Genomic DNA, 16,856 nt, shown 5'->3' on the forward strand with positions numbered 1-16,856 from the left:
AGAGTGTCTTAATGGCTGTTCAGCCTGGTAAAGGAACAGAGCAGCAGGAGATGGGATGGTGGGAGGGGTGGTGAAGCTGATCTGAGCTAATAGCCTGCCGGAGGAGGGGTTCAGCCCTGAGAAGTGCTGGGCGATGGGGAGGCAGGCAGGCCCTAAGCCCTCAGACCCTTCTCGAGGCCCACAGCTATTCCCCAAACTTGCAATCATGATGCCTGCCAGCACCAGCAGTGGGGAAACTGAGGCAGCAAGAAGGTGGATCTGGAAGGGTATTAGAATCTAGGAGTCTCAAGGATTGGAAAGGCTGTTTCTTCCCCACGCCCATCTCTCCCTGCTAAAGCCTCTTAGCTTTAGGAGGATCAGGAGTTCCTATGACTAATAATAATTAGGAAAATCTCTAATATTTATTGAGCATTTACTCTGTAACATCAAGCTGGTAATCACAGGCATTATCTAATTCTCTAATTTAGTACTCTACAAGAAAAGTCTCTTATCCCCACTTTACAGATAAGAAAACTGAGGCACAGGGACACTGCCTAAGGCAGACAGTCCAAACTTAGAAGAGTCAGGATTTGCACCCAGATACTCCAGCCATTTGCTCTTAGCCATTTCACAATACAAGTTCACCCTGGCAGAAGCCCTCTGTGCTGTGACGAAAGAATGGTGCCTCACTCCCTCATTCCAGACTCCCTCCAAACCTGATGCACACCAGGTCCTAGCCAGAGGCCACAGTTCCTACCCAGGGACAAGATCAAAGAGAGGCCACAACTCCCCGCCCCCTCAACACAGGTGCCTGGCCCGCTGGGGCTGAGAGTAAAGTTCTCGGGCCACCCCAGCCCCACCCACCCGTCACCCATCCTGGTCCCTCAGAGTCTGGGGAGGGAGCCCGGCAGGTTACCATGACAATAGCACAGGCCCTTGCTGAGAGGCCCAGGGGCAGGAGTCTGTGGCCCCTCCCACTTCGCAGGTGGGGGTCAAAAGTCAAGTGGGACTCCACTAGTGATGGGTGGAGTCTCAGCCCTGCTCCCCAACCTCTCGGCCACACCTGGCCACTGCCCCTCAGTGTTTTCACTGCCTGATTGGAAGCAGGACCACTTTCCTCCCCGTCCCTGGCGGGTGGTTGCCTCCAACAGGGAGGGTGGGGGGATTCGAAGCCCTTCCCTCCTGAGGACAGTCTAGAAGTGCCTCCTCCTAGATCTGTACTTTCTCCAGCTTTCCCTAGTCTGGGATCCTACAGGCATGTTTGTTGTGAATTCAGGGAGTTGTTGCTAAGTAAGGAAGGAGGGGAGGGAGGGAGGGAGGAGGGAAGGAGGGGGTGGGGTGGCAGTAGGGAGAAAGGGTGCGTGTGCATGCGTGCGTGCGTGTGCATGAATGTGTGTGTGTGTGTGTGTGTCTAGGGGCCAGGGCAGAAACCACATTACCGTGGCTGGTGGCCGTCCTGGCTTTGACTCAGCCAGCTCAGGCCAAAGCCAGCAGGCAGCGGGTAGCAGGCCCTTGGGATGACCAGGAAGGAAACCATACCTTGCCCTCCAGGGGTGACTGGGCTGGGGCTCCCCACCACCCACCCCAGCTGGGACTTTCACTGGAGCTGCGGCTTCAGCGCTTTAACCCTTCCTGCCCAGGCCCCGCCCCCATCCCCACTGGGTCCCAGGTTGTAAGCTGTCAGCAACCCCTCCTCTGGGGGAGGAGAATGAAAGGAGAAGTAGGGGCAGAGAGCCAGGAGGAGGGCGCCCAAGACAAAAAGCCAAGCAGGAGGCTCCGGCAGAGGCAGGCAGAGCTGAGCGCGGAGGGTGTGGGGACACACACAGGCACACAGACCTCTCACCTCGGGATAACGCGTGTCGGGCTCGGGCTCAAGGGTGTGACCGGGGCTGGGGCTCCCTGTGGAGAGAGGGTCACAGCTCGAAGCCCCGGGCCAGCAATCTCTACCCCTGCTCCTCCCAGAACCCCAGCCCCACCCCCAGCACGCACACCACTAGGCATGTACACAGACAGGCTTGTAGCTCCAGGAAGTCCCTGAGCTACTCGGACACCACCCCCCCTCCACGACTTCTGTGGATTGGCCGGGAGCCAGGCCTGACCCAGCCGCCCCACCGCACGGCTCCCCCTCCCTCCTCTGGAAGCAGGAAAGGAGAAGGCCCTGGAGATGCCTTAGGGCTCAGCCCCAGGGTCGGGGGTGGGGTGGGCAGGATTCCCGCATCCTGGCCTGAGGACCCCAGCTTCCAGCACCCACCACCCCGGGGTTATCCTGTGTCAGGGAAAAGAATGGTGTGGGTCCTCTGTCCCTGTGTGGTCTCCCTTGTCCCCGGAAGACTCGAGTCCTGGGGACTAGGCCTAGCTGGGAGGGCCTGGAGGGAGAGAATCAGGCTTAGCAGTTCAGTAGGAGGGGGCTGGGTGAAGCTCCCACAGGCAGGCGGGCGGGAGGGAGGCTGGTGGCTCGGCTCAGTTTGTACTGGGGGTCAAAGGGGAGTTCTTTTCCGAAGAATTCTGGGAGAGAAGCCAACTAGAGCAAGCTGCTAACTACCCCTCCCTCTCTCTCTCACTGCACTGGGGGGGGGGGGCGCTGTCCCTGCCAACCAGACTTAACCCTCTCCAGCCTGTGGTGTGCCCAGGCCCAGGACAGGGGAATTGGAAAGGGGACCTCCTGCTGGGCCCAACTGCCCATTCTAGGGGGCAAGCATAGCATGCCTGCCAGAACATGGTACCACCTGTCCCCATCTGGTACCGCCCTGTCCTACCATCACCTGGGTGACTTTTCTGGGCTCATCTCCTGAAGGTGTCTGCAGTGACGTGTGTGCGCAGGTCTCAGAGGCAGAGATTGAGAAACAAACTGAAGATTCCTTGCCAAGGCCCTCCCCCTGCTGGGTCACTGAGCACTGTACCAACCTGTGCCTTTACCCCTCCCCTCCTCCCACCGCGTCCTGGGACCAGAGGCCATGGGAAGCGGGGCTAGAAGGAGACAGCTTCTGTCTCTGCCCACCTCTGCTGCTGTCTCCATAGGCCGTAGACTCTGACAACCAGCCCCTGCCCCAGCCCCCTTCTTCTTCACTGACTTGCTACAAGTGCTTCTAGAAGAAAGTCGTCAATTATAGCCTGAGGTCCCAGGATGGGAAACTGAGTCATAGCAAGGCATCAGGGTTCCAAGTGCCTGTATCCCATGCAGACATGACCATCACAATCTTAGCTTTGGCAAAAAAAAAAAAAAGGAAATAAAGCTCCTCCTAACAACCCCTCACCCCGCAGAACACGATAAAGGACTGTAGAACAAGAAGGACTTCTCAGGGTCAAGGCTACAATGGCAGCTGGCCCCACAGCCAATGCTTCATATTTTTGGGGTGGTATAACCCCCCAAGAGACCAGGCCCCTCTGTCTTCTGCTTAGGCTGGAAACATGAGTGTCTTGTTTTGTTTTGCTGTCTGCCCCTAACGAGCAAAGTCAACTTTTCTGAAAGCTCCCAGGTCTGGTGAGGCTGACTGTTTCTTGCCTTCAATGAACGAGCCACCCCAGGGGCGGGGGCAGGGGGTTAAGTCCCTTCCCCCATCCCCTTCTGAAGAGCACTGGGCCTCTCTGTCACAGCCCCAGGACAGCACCAGGACAAGAAGAGGATGGACTGGGAGCATCAGACCCCTTGAGATGTGGGGTGTCTGGGGAGGGCAGAGGAGGAGAGTCCAGCCCTGGGGACAGTTTATCCCAAAGTCTCCCCACTGCGCACTTTCTCTCCAAGGACCACAGAATTGCCAGAAGCCTTGGCCTCCCTCCAGGAAACCTCCCTTTCAAAGGACAGAGGACTTCATGTCCCAGGGAGCCGTGGGGAGACCTGTGGCTACACCCCCAGACATGTTCCAAGGGAGGAGGAAAGAGGCGGGAACAGAGTGCACAGAGTGTGCGCGCGTGCACACACACATGCATCAAAGACAACCCCAGGCACACACACTTCTCAGATACTCTCAGACATGTGTACCTGAGAGAGAAACAGACACAACCCCCAAACACACACATCCAAGATACCTCTTTAACACAAACTCTCCAAAACTGACTCCTTCAGACCCACAGAAGTGCCCACACTCATAGAGAAAGCCCAAGGGGGCCCAGGAAACACAAATGACGTCGGCCGGTCACACAGAACTGCTGACAGAAGGTAGACCCACATTGGAATATACACGCACACACACAGACACTGAGTAGTATGCACATGGCCCTGTGCTAGCACAAACTCTCTCACACACACACCCAGGCAATGCACAGCATGAAGCCAGATTAGAGCACTAAATTCTGGGCTAGTGGGGAGGAGGGGAGTCAGAGGAGGGTGGAGAAGTGCTCAGGGATTTCAAAACAATCCTGGTTTCGAAATGCTGGAAATGCTGGATTCAGGGCCATTCTCAGTTGAGGCTGGGGGTGGGGGGAGGGGCGGGGGAGGGGAAGACAGGCCAGCACAGGGCCACCAGCCTGTGGGAGGAGGGACTTGGACAGAGGGCATCCCGGCCCCCGGGGACACCAAGGTTAGGAGGGGCAGGTGGCCAGGGCCCAGCAGGGAGGGCCTGGGGCGGAAAGGAGGCGGAGGAGGGGAGGCCTCTGCTCCAGCCGGGGAGTGGAGAAGTCGGAAGGCGACGGGGGAGACTGCCTGGCCCCTCCCCCTACCTGGGGGCGGTGGTGGCCACCTTCTCCCCGGCAGAGTGGCAGCTGGTTCCCCTTGGCTGCCGGCTAGCAGAGCCCCGAGGCAGGCCTCAAGCTACGGGGCAGAGGGTGTGGGAGGACAGCAAGGGCCTGCAGCGGGTCAGGGACCCTCCTTGGGACCCAGGGGCCCCCCAACACACACACACTCAAGGCAGGGTGGGGGACATCTCCCAGGGAACCCGGAGCTTCCCCCTTCTCCATGGGGAGAGCCAGCCCTTACTTAGGAGGCTGACAGTACTACAGACCCCCACACCCAGGAAGTCACCCCTCTCCTCCCAGGGCACCAGAATGTCCTTACCGCCCCTCCCCCAAGCCCCAGGGAAAGTCTCTCCCAAGGAGGGGAGGTCAGGCCAGGCTGGGGGTGGGGCTCTGGAGGCCCGGCCCTGGCACCCAGCGGAGGAAATTCCAGGCGGTAACTCCAGGCTGCCTTCAGGGCGGCCGGAGTGCCCGGCAGCGGATCCAGCGCTGTGGCTTTCTTCACCTCGCCCCTTCGCTCCTAGCCTCTGGCTACCCGGCCCTCCAACTGGCTCCAGCCCTGGCTCTGGGAGTTAGAGGGTAGAACCTGGGGAAACTCGGCACACCCTGGAAGAGCCTCTGGAGGAGCCTCGACTGGCCCTTTGGCCTGTCAGAGCTTTTTGGCCCCAGATCCTCGGGGGCAGCCCCCACAGCGTGGCTGCGGGTGGGCAGCCGGTGGGGCTGGCAGCCAGGGACACAGATGTCAGGTTAGAGCAGCCAGGCGCTCAACAGGTCGAGCCAGTCCCTGCAACAACTAGCCCCACCCCGGGAAGAGCAGGCCTGGCAGAGGCTCCCTGCCCGCGGCACCCAGCCTGTACCCGCTTGGCTCCCACGGCTGCCCACTTTCCCACGGTGTCATCCCCTCTGCCCCCTCCCCCCCAAGCTGGCAACCTAGCAGAGCCCAGGGCTTCTGGCACCGGGAAAGGGTGCTGTTTTCCAGCACCCCTGGGTGCCCAGACTCTTGGGGTGCCTCACTACCAGCAACCCAGGAGCCCCCAGAAGAGTCAACGTGGCATCAGGCCAAGGAGAACCCCAAAGCACCCCCAACCTCCCTGGAAGCCTCTTCCAGTCCTGGGAAGACGGACACCCAGACACCCTGGCTCCCTGCAGCTGCCCCTCAGGGTGCTGGGACAGAGTGGCAGCCTGTGGAGCCAGAGGCCAGTGGAGGGCCCCCAGTTCCTGCCTTGGACTCCCTGGAGGTGGGCTGCTATTCTGGGTGGCTCCTTCCACTCCTGCCAGAGCTGCCTGCAACCCTGGTCCTTTCCTTCCACCCCACTCCTGGGCTCCACGGAGCTCCATCCCAGCCCCTCCCCCTGCAGGCAGGCAGCCCCCTTTGCAGGCATCTCCTTTAATCTAAAGCAGGTGCCAGGCATTCCAGCCCTTGCTGAGTCGACACTGCCACCCACTAGGCCTGTGCCCAGAAGGCTATTGCCCTGCCTGTTCATGGAAGCTGAGTCCCCAGCCCAGGGCTCCTGTTTAACTCATATACCCAGAAGTTGGGAGGCAGAAACTATCCAAAGAAAGCATGAGTGCCCAACACAGACTCAAAAAGCAAGTTCACTAGGTCCCACATCATCACTGTTGTGATCACAAACACTAGTCCCTCTCCGGAGCTCTTGTCATCTCTTCCCACCTGGACCCTCAACCTCAGTACCTGGAGACTCACTGTGAGTCTCCATATGGCCCTCCAGAAGTCGTGTCCAGCGTGAGGACCCTGCTAGCCCAAGCACAGAGATTACTCTGGATCCAAGACTATATATATTCTCTCCTTCAGGAGATAATTCTCCCCAACATTAGTCCCTGCCCCACCCCAATCTGAAGCAACACAGGTTAGCAGAGAACCTCCAGAGAGAAGTGGCCAGAAGGCTGATCTTCCAGGCCTGGTGCTCTAAGACCAAGGAGCCTGATCAGCTGAGGGAGGGCAGCACCTTATGTCCTGATACCAGACCTCCCTGCTCCTTACCTTTCTCTCCCATTCTCACTCTGTCCTGAGGCTTCTATCAGCAGGCGCCTCAGAGCTGATACCAGAAAGACAGGGCCTGAACATGCTCTTCCCCTGGGGCCATGAAATCATGGTCCTGACCTAGAGAAGGCAGCCAAGCCAGTGCTGGGGGGCAGCAGACAAGCCAGGCAGCCCCGGCCCAGAAGAAGTGGCTGATCCTTGGAGAGGCTGAGAATGGGGGAGAGCAAGGGGAGCAGAAGCCCACCCACCCTGCAGGCCTTATTCAGAGAGCTGCCCTCCTCCAGAGGCATCAGCAGGGTTACAGCAGACACTGTGTAAAGACAGCTTTCCTAGGTAAAACAGGAAACCAAGGCCAAAGATCAAGGGGGCCTCCAAGCCCCTTTCCCAGGGCTCAATCACATGCCCCGCACACCTCTCCCGGAATAACACTTTTCCTCCCTGCAGCAGAGCCCCCCCCCCCAGACACAGACACAGACCCACACCCCAAGCAGCAGACAGACAGAAGGAGGAGGGAAGAGGGGGTGTCAGAAAAACCCGGAAGGAAGGAAGCTGGACAGACAGATAGAAGCTGATCCTGGCTTCCCTGCTCCAGAGAGACACCCTCCCAACTCCCTGACCATGAGGGACACCCTCCCTCTCAGCTCCTAAGAGGACCTCAGTGTCCCCTGAAACCAAATTCCAACAGCCCTGGGACAGGGCATACTCCAGCCAAGCAAGAAGCCCTAAACCTCCCTTCTCTTCCTCACGTTACTCTCCCAAGAGCTCTCGGGACCAAGGCAGGGGCCATCTCCTCTGAGCCTGGCCAGAGACACCTCCAAGGAACTGTGTGACTGCCCCACCCCCCAACCAAGCCCACACCACTCAGAGTCTTCGGGGAGACTTCTCTAGTCACAGCCCCTGCTGCTCCTAGACAGTGCTTGGGGACAGAGGGGGACCCCCAGCAATCTCCAATCCGAGTGCACCTCCTTCCGGAGGCTCCTATCAGCCAGGAGAGGAGTGCTGGGGGCTGAGACCCAAGGGGTTGGAGAGCCTGGGAGGGGGACTACATCTCCCAGAAGCCCCCAGGGCAGGGTTGCTGCTCCAGCTGGCCCAAGGCCGGCCTTGTTCTCTGCGCTAGGGTGGCAGGGTCCCCTGGCTGCCCCTGAGCCCTCCCCGCTGTGCTCTGGGGCTGCCAACCTGATTGGGGGCCCAAGAGTAGCCTCCGCTAACCCTGGGGGCGTCTCCCACCCCTTATACAGCTTGAGGGTGCGTGCCAGAGGGCCAGAGACAATCAAACTGTGTCCCCCCTCCCCAGTTCGAACTGGATCTCCCTCCTAGCGCCTCAGCTGGCCTGGCATGACTTTTCCCCCTTGGTCCCAGCCCACCCTCACCTCGCGCGGGTCGGGGGTCCTCACGCCAGGCCGGAGTTGGACGCCATGACCAGGTCAGGGTCGGTGGGTGGATTGGGGTCCTCCTGCTCGCCAGTTGGAGGTGCGGAGGAAGGCGGGCAGGTGGTGATCTTTTGATCCTGGACGCCTTGATCTCAATACCAGCCCGGCCCGGGAGTGGGTATCCGAGGGTCGCTGGGAGCCTGGGTTCCTGCCTCCCAACCGCGGAGCATGGTCGTGGGTGCCGGGCAGCGGCGGGAGAGCGCGCGCACCCGCCCGGCTCGGGGCTCGGGGCTGGGGTCTCGGCCCCAACCTCACGGCTCCGGCTCCTGCTCCTCCTCCCTTCCTTCCTTCCTTCCTTCCTTCGCCTCCTCCTTTCACTTTCCCCGAGGCCCGCGGGGAAGGCGGGCGCGGGGCGGGGAGGGGTCTGTCTGGGCGCTTATTGTTGGTCGGACGCGAAGGGTCCGGGTCGCAGCCCCCGGGCGGCGCGGCGCCGGGGGACCCAGGCGTGCGGGTGTCCGGCCGGCTGGCTCCGGGCGGCGGCGGTGGTGCAGCGGCCCCGAGTCCGGGGCATGTCCGGCCACTGGCTCCGCCGCTCGCCGCCGCCTCCCCGGGCTCCCCTGCGCTGCCGGAGCCTCGCTCGCCCCTCCACTCGGCTCCGCTCCCCAGCCTGAATAAGCATCGGGGCTCTCTGGCTGCCTCCTTCTGCCTTCATACCAGAGCCCGGAGAGGCCCCTGTCAAAATAAGAGCTCCCCCATCTCGCTCGCCTCCTCGCCCAACCCGGCTCCCCCAGCCTCCCAGTGGTCTGACTCGGTAAGGCGCCCGGCCGGCTAGCGGGAGGCTGGTTGGCCGGGGGGCGGGGTGGGGGCTTCTATCCCTCCCTCCACCCCATTCCCAAGGACTGGGCAGGAGACGTGCTAACAACATCTCAGGCTGGGGAGAGATTTGACAAGCCTACCTGCCTATCTACACTGACTGGAAGCAGTGGGAGTTGCCTAGACCTCCCCACCCCACAACACACACACACACACACACACACACACACACACACACACACACACACGCGCGCGCGCACTCCACTAGGTCCCCACTTCATCGTACCCACCCACATTCATTATGCGCTGAACATCTCTTTATTCACTTTATTCATCGCTCTTTCCTAGTAGACCATGAGGTCCTTGAGGATGTGGACTGAATTTTTTCAGCTGGATCCTCAGCAGAGTGCAATGAGGATACTAATAAAGTGCTTGTGAAAATGAAACCTTTGTTTTCCCAAAAGAATTCTATCCCAGTCTCAAAGTGCTATGGAAAAACACCCAAGACCCTACAGGAGAATAGATCCAATGAAAAAGAAGTAAAGGGCTTTAAAAAAGCATTTCACATATGTTATATCAAAGTGTGCCACAAACCTATGAGAAATGTTATGGCCCCAAGACACTGATGAGGACACCAAGGCTTGCATTAGTTAAGGACTTCCTCAGGGTTACTCTGATAGAAAGTGGCAAGCCAAGGACTAGAGTTTGGGTCTCTATCCCAGGGCACTTTCCCTGGATCCCACTGTCCCCAAGCACCCAGAATAAGCATGGACACTTCAGGAAGGAAGGACACTAGCAAGCCCCTTTGCTCATGCTATTTGATTCCTCTGAGCTCTCCCCTGCCAGTGCCCTCCTACTCTTTTGACCACCTATTACATCTATGTCACCCAACTGAGTACCTACTTGCATGTTTTATCTTCACTCTCCTGTGTGCATGTCTAGTTGCCCCAAAAGATTCTTGAGGGCCCAGACCATGCCTTCTATGCCTCTACATAATAAGCACTCAAGTGCTGGGTTCATAATAGGGATCCAGGAAAAACCTATATGCAGGTCAGGAAGCAACAGTTAGAACTGGACATGGAACAACAGACTGGTTCCAAATAGGAAAAGGAGTACATCAAGGCTGTATATTGTCATCCTGCTTATTTAACTTATATGCAGAGTACATCATGAGAAACACTGGGCTGGAAGAAGCACAAGCTGGAATCAAGATTGCCAAGAGAAATATCAATAACCTCAGATATGCAGATGATACCACCCTTATGGCAGATAGTGAAGAGGAACTAAAAAGCCTCTTGATGAAAGTGAAAGAGGAGAGTGAAAAAGTTAGCTTAAAGCTCAACATTCAGAAAACGAAGATCGTGGCATCTGGTCCCGTCACTTCTTGGGAAATAGATGGGGAAACAGTGTAAACAGTGTCAGACTTTATTTTGGGGGCTCCAAAATCACTGCAGATGGTGACTGCAGCCATGAAATTAAAAGATGCTTATTCCTTGGAAGGAAAGTTATGACCAACCTAGATAGCATATTCAAAAGCAGAGACATTACTTTGCCAACAAAGGTCCGTCTAGTCAAGGCTATGGTTTTCCAGTGGTCATGTATGGATGTGAGAGTTGGACTGTGAAGAAAGCTGAGTGCCGAAGAATTGATGCTTTTGAACTGTGGTGTTGGAGAAGACTCTTGAGAGCTCCTTGGACTGCAAGGAGATCCAACCAGTCCATTCTAAAGGAGACCAGTCCTGGGTGTTCACTGGAAGGACTGATGCTAAAGCTGAAACTCCAATACTTTGGCCACCTCATGCGAAGAGTTGACTCATTGGAAAAGACCCTGATGCTGGGAGGGATTGGGGGCAGGAGGAGAAGGGGACAACAGAGGATGAGATGGCTGGATGGCATCACCGACATGAGTTTGAGTGGACTCCGGGAGTTGGTGATGGACAGGGAGGCCTGGTGTGCTGCAATTCATGGGGTCACAAACAGTCAGACATGATTGAGTGACTGAACTGAACTGAACTGACTGAAATACTCACTGGATGGGCTGATTACCTGGAGTTGAGAGCTGAGCAAGGTCTGGGGAGGCCCAAGTAGAAAAGGGGGAGAAACCCTGAGAGAAGATAACACTCCCTGCGGGTGCCTAACATGACATTTACGAAGCATTTTCATACACATTATCTCTTGATCCTGCTTTGAGCCAATCAACAAAACTTTGACAAGTGTCTATTATCTGCTATGCTAAGATCAAGCTGGGTCAGGGATTGAATCATCACAGCTCTATGAGGTAGGTATTATTCTCACTTAAACGAAAAGTAAACTAAAGCCCAGAGAGGCTCAGCTCTGGTATAAAAGGTCTCAGAGCCTAGCATGGTACCTGACCCATAGAAGTAGGGTTTCATCTCCTCTCCCCTCTCTAGGTCCTGAGGGTATATATAAGATGAGCCACAAGACAAGAGGGTTATTTCTCAGAGGATTTGCTTGTTAGAAGGAAGGGTCCATTCAGTTACTTGGGTTAGTTTCCTATTTACATACGTGACAAGACACATGGGCTTGATTATCTGTTTGGCACCATGCGGGTTCATAGCAGGTCCAGAAAACAATGTTTGTAGCAGGGAGTGATGGCCATGTTGCAAGGGGTCAGTTAACTGTGGCACACTGTAAGTTCCAGTGTATTCGGCATGTCCCGTGGAGGTGACATGTAGAGCACTCCCTTGGGTGGGGCTGTGACTCATTGCCCCAGCGTAGGTTCCAGGTTGGGATGCGGAGCCCCAGCTCTAGGCAGCCAAGAGTTCTGGGTGGAACCCTGGAGTGAGCGAAGAGGAGAGGAGAGAGGCCCGTGGCCCATTGCTGGAACAGAGTGGCTCCCTCTACTGGCGAGTTCGGGGAATCACCGTGTGTTTTCCCCTATCTCTGTGTCACTGTGTCACGAGGAGTGTCACAGGTGTGTCAGCGAGTGTCGGTGGAAGTTCGGGCATGGGTATTGTTGTGTGAGAGTGCGTGTTCGTGGTGCAGTGTGGGAGAGCCAGCGTTACGCGGGTCTGTTTCTGGAACCACAACTTGTACACACAACCACATTTTGTAATGCAATTAACTTTTGGGGTGGGGGTAGGGGGTGAGCGGTGTTAGGGCTATTGATTATCTGAGATTTCTACCTGGGATGACGAGGACGAAAGGACCCTCCAGCTGGTACTCATCGCCGATCTCGGGCAGATGGGAGAAATTCTGAACTAGGGAACACTTCCTGGGAAGGGGACTCTATCCCCTAAGCGACAAAAAAGCCAAGAAAGGGTTAACTTTGAACCCCCACAGTGACTTCAATCATTGGCTCAGGGCACTGTCAGTCAGCTTTTTGGGGCGGGGCTTGTGGGGGCTGCCTTCGGACTGCCCAGCTCCCCTCACTTGCCCCTAGCCCCCCAACTTGGTTTCACCTCTGGGCTGCAGCCACACCCCCCACCTTGATGAAGACACCTTCCTGAGCCCTGGACAAGGAGCGGATCTGGGCATCCTGGCTTCTCCACTCACTCCAGCTGCCTGGCTTCCTGATAGATGGTGATTATTATATAATAGACCTGCTGGACAGAGCCGTGCCAGAGCTCGGAACACTTTGCCCCTCCTCGAAGCCTGCCCCAGGGCCTGGCACCAGCAGCACAGGGCCCGCCGCCCAGCTCGACCGGCGCCCCCGGCACCGCCTCCACTCCGGGGCGGGAGACCCCTGGGCCACCCTCCCTGGTGGCCTTTGGGGCCACGTCCTGGGATGGGGCGGGCGCCAGGCTGGGAGTCCGGCGGGCGCCCAGCAGGTCTCAGGGTTGGCCTGAGGAGTACGGTGTTACCAGCGCCTCTCCAGAATTGTGGGACCCACTTGGCCCCTTCCAACCTGAACTTGGAACTTGGGAGCCAATAGAGGTGGGGATTGGGGGCGTAGGGACCAGGGTCGGATTGGGGAAGGAGTTTGGAAAATGTGCGGGGGGCAGGGAGAGGGAGGCTGGGAAAGGGGGCCGGCAGGGGCAGTGGGGGAGGGACTCTTATCCTGACAGGGCTCCCGCCTTCCCCGACTGGAGGGTTTGGAAAAACTGAGCAGGCAGCCAAGGCTTGGCTGGAAATTCTGCAGCCCACCCTCCTGGGGACACAAAGCTGGAGGGCGGAGGCAGGGCGGCGGGGGAGAGAGCACGACCCCGGGGAGGGCAGGGCCTCTTTTGGGGCTGGGGGCCCAGGGGCCAGGTCCCTGGGGAGGGGGTTCCTGGCGCTGTCTCCCTGCAGTCTGCTTACCCTTGTCCTCTACCCCCTCCTTCCCCCCTTCCTCCCTCTCCCCGGCTCCAGTCTTTGCAGAATGCGGGCAGACTTAACTCCTTGAGCGCCAGCCCGGTGGACTCCTAGGTGGTGACGCTTGTGAGGGAGGGCAAGAGGGAGGGACTCCAGACCCCACTCCCACCCATGGCTTAACACCTTGTGGCCCAGAACCCAGTCTCTGGAACTCGGTCTTGTCAGAGCCCTGGAAAGCTGCCTAGTCCTCGAAAAGCGACCCACAAAACCCGGCGCCTGAGAGCTGCGTAACCCAGCCCGCTCTTCTGCCAAATCTTAACTCTCTTACCCTCCCCCGCCACCTCGGTGCCTCTTCCTCATCCCTTTGGCCGCCCTCCCGCCGCCACCCCCACTAATTGCTGCAAAGAGCCCTGACAGATAGATACAGGGCTGCAGGGAACCCGGAAGTTTGGGTGCTGTGGCGGCCTCGGCGTTCTCCTCATCCCGCCCGCGAGGCCCCGCGCAGGTGACCGCAGCCCGGGACCTCTTTGGATTCCAGAGGGCGCCTTCACCCATCTGCGGGAGTAGCTACTTAACCGAGGCGGGGAATGCTAGCCTCCCCCAGCCCCAGCTAGGACAAGAGCCCGAGGAGCCGGAAACCCTGACTTCACTTCCACCCTAGCCCCTCGCCTAAGCAGCACTTCCTTCGTCAGATTTGCGCGCCCAATTCTGCCACGGAAGACTCTGCCTGAAGGCAGTGCCTCAATCTAGGCAGTAAAGAGTTAAAGGAGCTCCCAGGCGCCCTGTGAGAGCCAGGTGAGGCACCGCCCATCTTGGCCTTCAGGTGTGCGTGTGGGGAAGCGGAGGGACGCTGACCTCAGGGCTGCTCTTTTGCCCCCTGGTGGCTAGACCTGGCTTAGCAGTCTCTGGCAAAGGATGCGCTCAGGTGGGGATTGGTGGAAAGAAAACTTTGGAGACTGCTCGAGTACTCCTTCAGGAGCAGCACCTTCGGAGAGACAGAGGATCCTCTGGGGAGGCTGGTGGAGCTTCCACAATCTCTGCCATGCCATCCTCACTTACCAGGCTGCCTCAGTCACTTCCAGATGTTTGCCCTAGGGACTCTACTTGGGGGTCCCAGGTGCCCAGACACCTGGAGGAGGATAGGAAAAATAGAAGACACCCTATCCTGCCAGAGTCTCAACCTAATGAAGGAGGGCAATAGAGGGAAGCTGTCCCTCATCTTCTTTTCTATTCCCCAGGCCTTCCCAGAACTCCCTGGAGTCTGCTTCCCTCCAGACCCCAGCAGCAAAAGCAGACCTCTAGCCAGGCTTCAACACTCCTATCAGCTACATAATCCCCCACCAGTGTCCCCCTCCTCAAGCTCAGTTGCCTTCAGATTTCTCCCCCATAAAGGAGGCCTCTTGATGGATTCGAGGTGCTCACAACCATTTCTTCCTATCGCAGGTAGGGCTAACACCCTTCCTCCCCTCTACCCAGAAACCCTCCCAGGTTAGTGACCTTCAAGGGTTGCTTTCTCCTTTTTTCCCCCTACTTCCTTCCCTCCCCCATTTCCCATTTCCCATTATCTTCTATCTAAGACTTCCTTTCCCATAAGAAGTTCACCCAACCAAGGACAATCCTGTCCTACTTGGAGGCTATGATACCTGACTCCTCCAGGAATCCTTCTCTGACATCTACTTATTTGTTCAAAAAATATCTATTGAGGACTTCCCTGGTGGTCCAGGGGTTAAGAATCTGAAGGCCAAGGCAGGGCACATGGGTTTTATTGCTTGTTGATCCCTGGTCTGGGAAGATACTACATGCAGCGGAACAACTAAGCCCGTGCAGCACAACTACTGAACCAGTGCTCTAGAGCCCTTGCTCTGAAACAAGGGAAGCCAGCCCACCACAACCAGAGTAGCCCCTGCTCACCAGCCAACATGCGCAGTGGCAAAGACGCAGGCCAGATTAAAATAAAAATGAATTTTAAAAATAAATAAATTTTTAAAAAAGAGAGATCGCCAAGGCTGCATTCACCAACAATCCATTTCTATTAAGTTCTCCAAGTTCCAAAAGAAAGGAGACTAGCCGGAAAGCCAAGAGCATATGACCTTGGACTAGTCAGCCTCATCTCTGGACCTTAGTTTCTTCAAAAAACAAGAGAGTTGGATGCGCTTATCTCCAGGCTCTTTTTAATCAGGAAGATAGCAGTTAGATAGCAGGCTTAGTTTGTTCAGAGAAAAACAATTATGTGGCTCTGGCTAGCTTGGGAATAGAAGGCAGAGTTCATAAGCCTAGGAAAGGCTGGCGGAGGCAAGGCCTAGAGAAAGCCACTTGAGTCACCACCTACTCCTCACCTCCCAGGTTGCCTGGCAGTTGTGAGTCCTGGGAACATTTAATTCGTGTCATCAACTCAAAGCAAGAGCCTTTCTGAGGTTGTGCTATGAGGGGTGAGCCCTGGGGGACAGCACCCCCTAAATATCAATATAGTGCAGCTGCATTAATTTGCTCTTCCCGCACTCAGCCATGTCCAGCTCTTTGTGATCCCACGGACTGCAGGTTCCTCTGTCCATGAGGATTCTCCAGGCAAGAATATTGGAGTGGATTGCCATTCCCTTGTCCAGGGGATCTTCTTGACCCAGGGATGGAACCTGCATCTCCTGTGTCTCCTGCATTGCAGGCAGACTCTTTACCATCTGAGCTACCAGGGAAGCCCATGTAGCACCATAGAGCTTTTATTTTGAAGAGATAGGATGTTCAGAGGTAAGGAAACTGAGGCAGAGAGTGGTAAAAGGACAGGCCTGAAATCACATGGATGGTGAGTGACAGCTGGAAGGGGCGCCCGGGTCTCCTCACTCCCAGTCCAGACTCTTTCCACGACACCACTGCAGCACTTGCTTCCAACTTTCCACTGGACTTCTTCCTGCGTCTGGCTCATTTCCCAGTGAGGCCATAAGATCTGGGAAGGCAGGCTTGGCCTCCTTATCTGGACGTCCCCCAGAGCCTGGTACATGGCTCTAAACAGAGGGAGAGGTGGTCAGAACTCCCAGTCTCCCAGCTGCCCTTTCCTCTCTCATCATGACCCTATTTACATGCACGTAGTTCTCTGACTCAATCTAAAAAGGCATCCCAGGATTGTGGACAGAGCCTTGGGCCAGACATATTCCCAGGCCTGTGACTCTGAGCAAGTTGAATAACTTCCCTGGGCCTCGTTTTCACCATCTGTCGAGACCTATAGCAAATTCTAACTCCTGGAGTATTTGTAACTTGAAATCTCAGATTAGGATGTGTTTTTTAAAGCTATAACTCTGAAGTAGGGTAAACGCTTAACCTTTCTGCCTTTTGGGGCTTCCCCAGAGGCTCAGACAGTTAAGAGTCTGCCTGCAATGCAGGAGACCTGGGTTGAATCCCTGGGTCAGGAAGATCCCCTGGAGAAGGAAATGGCAATCCACTCCAGTATTCTCGCCTGGAAAAATCCCATGGACGGAGGAGCCTGGCAGGCTACAGTCCATGGGTCTCAAAGAGTCAGACACAACTGAGCAACTAACACTTTCACTTCACTTTCTGCCTTTCTGCAGGACCCCATAACCCCAGCAGACTATGTCTGCTCTATCTGCAGGGACTAGGTGCTGCTTGATGCAGGCACTGATACCTCGATACCATGTCAGGTCATATGAAAGTGACAAATGTGTAGCCTGAGTATATTCCGGGGTCCCAAACAAGAATAATTTCGAAAAGGAATTACAATTTTTACTTGTATCTCTTTTTTTTTTTTCTTTTTTAAAATTTTTA

General features: G+C 56.5%; 1 protein-coding gene across 6 annotated transcripts in view; it reads right to left on the reverse strand.

Moving 5' to 3' along the window:
* The window catches only part of BCL9L (BCL9 like), a 28,779-nt gene extending 20,087 nt beyond the window's left edge, over window positions 1-8,692 (reverse strand). For 3 of the 6 annotated variants that reach the window (XM_042232716.1, XM_027979275.2, XM_042232712.1), the window contains exons 1-2: window positions 8,020-8,692; window positions 1,823-1,878 (exon numbers count right to left, since the gene is read on the reverse strand). The gene's annotated coding sequence lies outside the window, so the exon portion shown is untranslated. Of the gene's footprint in view, window positions 1-1,815; window positions 1,879-8,019 lie in introns of all 6 variants that reach the window. The other 3 variants (XM_027979276.2, XM_042232715.1, XM_042232714.1) reach the window with 2 other exon arrangements.
* Window positions 8,693-16,856: the final 8,164 nt, after the last annotated feature.

Source organism: Ovis aries, chromosome 15, assembly GCF_016772045.2.
Source record: "Ovis aries strain OAR_USU_Benz2616 breed Rambouillet chromosome 15, ARS-UI_Ramb_v3.0, whole genome shotgun sequence".
Classification (NCBI taxonomy): domain Eukaryota; kingdom Metazoa; phylum Chordata; class Mammalia; order Artiodactyla; family Bovidae; genus Ovis; species Ovis aries.